A 6,000-nucleotide genomic window follows, 5' to 3' on the forward strand; every position below is an offset into this window, starting at 1 on the left:
CAGTTAATAGGCCTATATCGTTATATATATATATATATATTTTCTTGCCATCTAAGGCAGGGGTTCCCAAAATTTTTCACGACAAGGCCCCCCAAATACCACTAGGTTCTGGCCAAGGACCCCCTTGATGTGTTATTAAACCCATCGACAATACTACGGCAAATGTAAAAATACATTAAGATAATCCTAATAATTATTTTAGCCACAAGCACTTCGCGATGGAGCATACAGTGTGTAAAAATTGTATCTGGGGCTTTCTGCTATATGAGAGCTATCACTCTACTATTATTCCCAGTCATTATCATGGGAAATATAATGTTCAGATATGCCTCACATTATTATAATGGCCCTATAACATAGTAATAGGTATATTTTAAATTTTCCAAATGTATTTATTTTTTGCTTTTATTTTTCCTTCCAACTTGCTGAGGCCCCCCTGGCACCTCCTCGCGGCCCCCACTTTGAAAACCACTGATCTAAGGCACGAGTGCATCTGTGAGGTCAAGCCTCACCAAGTAGCCCGTTTGTTTACAACTAACATTACATTTAATTAAACTGTTTATAGGCTATGCCGAAATAGTTTTCAACATTTTGAATATTAGTGTCGGGTGAATTAGGAAATGTTCTCAAAGTAGCCTTATGGCTGAAAGCTGCTTGGGATCCTGCCTCTGTGCTGGGGATGCAGGATGTAAACTGATCCTGCTTCTCGCGATATCTGAGACTTTATTAGACTGAAGGTCGGCGAGTAAGATACACCGAACTTGCAAGTGGATATTCTTCCTACAGGCAGCAGGGGCGGGCGAGAGAGTCTTCATTCGCCCTGTAATGAGTCATTTAACCATACCGACTTACGAAGATGATTAATTAACACGAAAACGTTGCCTGGTATCCCTTTAAACTTGGAGAGTTGACTTGGAGACTCCGCAGTTACATTAGATGCACACTCAATCGCGATTCAATGCAGGTAAAAAGCAATGACTGGTAGCAATGAAGGTAAATGGGATTAAAGCAATTTTGCAAATGTGGGGACAGCACACAACTTGGGCAAAAACATTTTGTATGTGATAGCCTAGTTAATGTGAATCGCGGACTATAACCTAAGAAAGTCAAGGAGATTGGCACCAAATAAAGGCTATGGTTATGTTTCTACAACACGTTGGCACAAAACTTAATTTCTGTCAGAAACCAAGTAGGCTTAGCGTTTTCTCCATTGTCAATGTGAACTATGTTCAAGCAGTGACATGTGGTTTAATCAGGGTTTAATGCATGGGGGTAACATGATGCGAGTCAGACAGAAGATGGGCCGGTCTTAGTCTTAAGACTTAGTCTTAGTCTTAGTTTAGTAGCCTATTCCTGAATTCTGACCCTCTGAAATCATGTTAAATGGTGTGATTAGCAACTAGAATTAAAAACAAATCCTGGGGGTGACACGAATGTAACTAAACACGAATGTTGGTTCCCTTGACATTTACTGTAGGTGTAAAAACGCCCTTAGTGGACTGAGTTTGGTTCTTTTAAAAAATACTATTATGTGAAAACACCCTAAGTCTAGGTATCCGGGGCCATAGACAGGGTTTTAGCCTCTCTTAGATTTGTGATTCTAATTGGCATTAAAGCCCAGATATGAGGTATGAGAACCCAAACTCCTCATCAACAACTCTGCCAGCACTACCCACCAGCTCTGTATAGAGTACCAACAGGCAATACTTTTTTCCCCTTGTTGTATTCATTATCATGTCCATAGTGTTCATGTGTTGACATGTGTCTAGGATAAAATGAAATACATCCCCAGAAAAAACACCAAAGAGAAATAAATATTTGACATCCCCAAAGGTCCAATGCTTATTAGGAAATATGGTTCTCTTTTAATCATTTCTTCTGAATTTCATCATCAATTCCCAGGCCATTCAAACTCTCATCAGTGCACTTCACTCTTGGGTCAATTAAGGATGACTGCAGGCTACAACTTCTCTCCTTACAAATATGGAGCCACCCACCTCTTATTTATGCCTTATTCACGGCTGACAGACATGGAACAAACAGCACGGGGAGAATGCACAGCACCGCCTGTGGTCCACCATTTCCTGTTGATGTTGCTGCCATGACAACGGCAGAGAGGCCTCTCACCCAACCAGAAGAAATGCTGTCCAGGCTCTGACCTGCGACCAAGAGTGACACTGTGACACTGCCAGAGAACAACAGCACTTAGTAAACAATAGCCCTGCATTGTCACAACACAGTATATGCGTCATCCTCTTCAATTGCTATTAAATAGAAGAACATGTTCTTGTGAAGGGCAAATTAAAAACAAACAAAAGAGAGAGAGAGAGAGAGAGAGAGAGAGAGAGAGAGAGAGAGAGAGAGAGAGAGAGAGAGAGAGAAACTGAGGACAGACATGGTGCCCAGGCTGTCACACATACAGATACATTACTAAATCCTTAAATGGGTCTTGACATTGTTGCCTTTCTGGCCTCATCATTTCTCAGGCAATGCATCTGTGAAGCGGGGCAGTGGCACACCTGCCAGGAACTGAACCACTGCAGGGGTGGATTACTGCATGCCTTTACCCCAGCTTCACGCTGCATTCCCTGGGTAACTCGATTGCTGTCATGGCTTAGCACAGAAAGAAGGACCGAAAGAAACAGTTTCTAAACTTAAAACACCTTTTCGAAAACAAAATTTATACTGACAGGTGGGTGAGGATTGGAATATAATCATTTCAGGTCTGAATGTGCTAAAAAGTAAAGTTGTTCTGGTTCATTATCTAAAGTGGCTGTCAAATGTGCAAAATATTTTAGCACTTCTAGCAAAGTTTCACCGGACATTAATTAAACACCACCCACACCATTCATTATGCTGGGCACATTCATAACAACTGACTGGTAGTGATACCCTGTGGTTTCTGGAAGATATACATCTTAATGATATAGTGATTAGGATGTAAACTAAGCTGGGTGAACCACTCTTGCAAAAAAATAAAAACACTAACAGCGACTTTGATTTGAAAACTTCAATTGAACGTCACTAAGACACACAAAGTAGACCATCAGTGGACATCCTGACAATGGAGGCCCCCAGGAGACTACACAGTGATTGACCATTGTCAAAGCAGTTGCCTTCGATTGCCGAGATTCCCGTTGGTCAATCGGTCAATCTACTTTTGTAATCAGTCACCTGAGCGGTGTGAAGCGTGCCTAGGCATGGTCCGTCCCACTGCATGGCCGGGGAATCAATTAACTGGTCCAGGTCTGTCAGGAGAAATCAGATTTTACCTGCTCAATGTGAGGCACTCAGCAGCAGCTCTAACTAAGGGATTAACATTTTCATTAAAGCAGTTATTTTAGAGTGCATTTGGTTGGCAAGCATGGGCTTGAAGATGCTTTGGTGTTGAAGATGTTGACTGGAAGTTGTTTTGGAGTATTTAGTGGGAAAAAATAATAGGCTTATTGGTGTGATTGTGACAATAATAACCAGAGAATGGCATTGACCATTTTCTTTATCTCCTGTTGGTGTCACTTTTTGAAAGTGACAATTACCGGCTACATAATGTCTATGTGTGACCTTAAACCCTACATGTAACCTTTTAATACTCAGGGCTGAGTTTTGGAGCTAGGCGGAACGAAATTCATCTGGCGAGAGTCAGGTTAGAGTTTTGGAGAGATGTGATCAGGTTTGCTTAGGGAACAAATTCCTTTTCCAGATCTGATATGAAAATGATTAGGCTGACCTACTCCTTTCCAGGCTGGAAAACTCATTGCTTGGGCATGATCTTTTTGCTCTCTCCGAGCTGCTCCTCTTGCATAGAGAATAAGCTCGACACACTCTAAACTGTTGTATTGATTCAAGATTTTTTGTAGCAAGTATGACAAATAGCTACAATATACTTTACTCTATACATTGATAATAGTGTCAGTTTGCCATACATACAAGATGAAAAGGCATAACTGGACATGGACAAGGACTAATTAATACAACTTGGAAAGCTGTTATTCTATTATAAATTAAATGGAAAAGTGCTGTATTAGTAGATGGATAGGCTTTGTAGAACCAGAGACAACTAGAAAACAGTATGAACACTATGATGTCAAACAAATTACATAGTTTCACACCCTGAAATCATTAACAAAATACACACTTCTCTCAAAAAAAAAAATTCCTGAGAATTTATTTTGCCACGCCTGAATGCATTTGCTCAAATAGCTTTCATAAAACAACCCAAATATGCACATGGTACAGTGATAAGCCCACCCTTCCAAGGCTTAAGGCATACAGCATAATACAGCACACAGTAATGGATGTACTTCTATGCCATGCCTGGATCTCCACTAACCTATCTTTATTCTTTAGGGTTGAAGGGAGACTGATATGAGACATTGGGGGTATAATTAAACATACTTGTTACCCTTGTACCTAGGGGCTTCCAGAGTAAAGGATCATAGACAATGACACAATAGTCACAATATGGATACACCCATGGACTCTAGGGTATTGCATCACTATACTTTAGTTTGTATTATGTATTCACTCTGACTGTTCTCACTCAGTAAATTACTACTTAGTGCTTACCTTGTTATGCAATGGATTTTCCACTGATGGAGCGATCTTTGGAGGCATTTCCAACTGACTGATTGTTCTTTTATTTTATTTATCATAGACATCTTGTTTTGCCCACCTGGTCTCCACACGACAGGGTAGAAACTCTAGAATGATTTGCAGGAATGAAGCTCGTCATCAGACAAAGTCCACAGAGAGTACTGTTCTGTTCTGCCAGTCCGCTTCTTCCATACTCCCTCGGTGACGGCTGACCAAAAATGCATTACAGGTGTTCCCTATTAAGCAGTCACTCATCTGGATAAGTGTGCACCTGCTACTGGGCACCTCCGAGCCAGTCCTCCAACTGGAACAATCCGTCCCACAATTCCTCAGGGTCTAGCTGAGGACATCATGAGACTGGCAATGGGATGATGTCCCACAAACACTCAGCTGGTTTTGGCCTGTACGTGAGGGTAGTGGTAAAATTTGAGCTCTCTCAGTGAATACAAAAGACAGACTATTTTCAATATGCAGCCAGGAATCAAACAATTTCATTTGAGCTAATGGCTGACATGAATACACACAGACAAAATATATTTCTATACTAAGGGCTCTGTTCAGAACACAAATGGCAGGGCACAGAAAACCCCAAAGATTATACATGCATTGCTGTAGGTGAGTTTATGTTTTTCATTTGACTTTACTTTGGCATTTCCTTTTGTCACTAATTTCAGGCCCTATCACACAACAGACTAGCATACATAGGTCCACACTGACGCTACCATGGTTTTATAAACGCCAAACAATCTACAGCATTTATTACAACATTGAAATGGTCACTGTTTCCCTGTGTTCTAGTTAACATGAACTGTAAAAACTCACAAGTCCCCACTCTTCCAGCGTTTGGAAGGTTTATCGGTTGTCATGCGTGGAAAATGTCTTGCGTTTCATTTCATTGGTCGTTACACAAATAATAATACAAGATAATTTAACTTAAGCCCCGTTTACATGTACATGCTTATTTTGAAAATAACTAAGACATTTCCCTTCGTGTCAGCGAGCACAGAATGAAATTAAATGCCTGGAAACCAACACGAATTTGCACCTTACATTTTGCAGCAGCAGCATGTCCTTCATATTTGGATGTCTAAGTCTTTTATTAGCAAAATCCCGCCAATACCTGGGAAGGGACCATTTAAAATGAACAGGGGGATTTGGCTCATGAGCCTTCCATTGTCAGTTATATCCAGTGAAAAAGTGTTGTTGGAAATGGAGTTCAAACAATGTTTAAGTAGGCAATAGTATGATAAAAAAGTTTCAATTGATTTTAATAGATAAATAATTCATGTGTAGGCTATGGTGATGTGGTGATCCTTGATGAGGGGAGCCTCTAGCTCTCTCCGTAAGGTGGTGCTCCTTGCCCTGTCAGGTAGGTCAGAGACGTCGTAATGAGAAGACACGGCACTG

The 6,000-nt window shown here is 40.8% G+C and overlaps 1 long non-coding RNA gene across 1 annotated transcript in view; it reads right to left on the reverse strand.

Moving 5' to 3' along the window:
* LOC125285527 overlaps positions 1-5,502 on the reverse strand; it is a 31,529-nt gene extending 26,027 nt beyond the window's left edge. Inside the window, exons 1-4 of the long non-coding RNA XR_007192034.1 lie at positions 5,416-5,502; positions 4,567-4,994; positions 3,175-3,248; positions 1,998-2,159 (exon numbers count right to left, since the gene is read on the reverse strand). This is a non-coding gene — a long non-coding RNA (uncharacterized LOC125285527). The remainder of the gene's footprint in view (positions 1-1,997; positions 2,160-3,174; positions 3,249-4,566; positions 4,995-5,415) is intronic.
* Between the last annotated feature and the right edge of the window lie 498 nt (positions 5,503-6,000).

Source organism: Alosa alosa, chromosome 20 (genome assembly GCF_017589495.1).
Source record: "Alosa alosa isolate M-15738 ecotype Scorff River chromosome 20, AALO_Geno_1.1, whole genome shotgun sequence".
NCBI lineage: Eukaryota > Metazoa > Chordata > Actinopteri > Clupeiformes > Clupeidae > Alosa > Alosa alosa.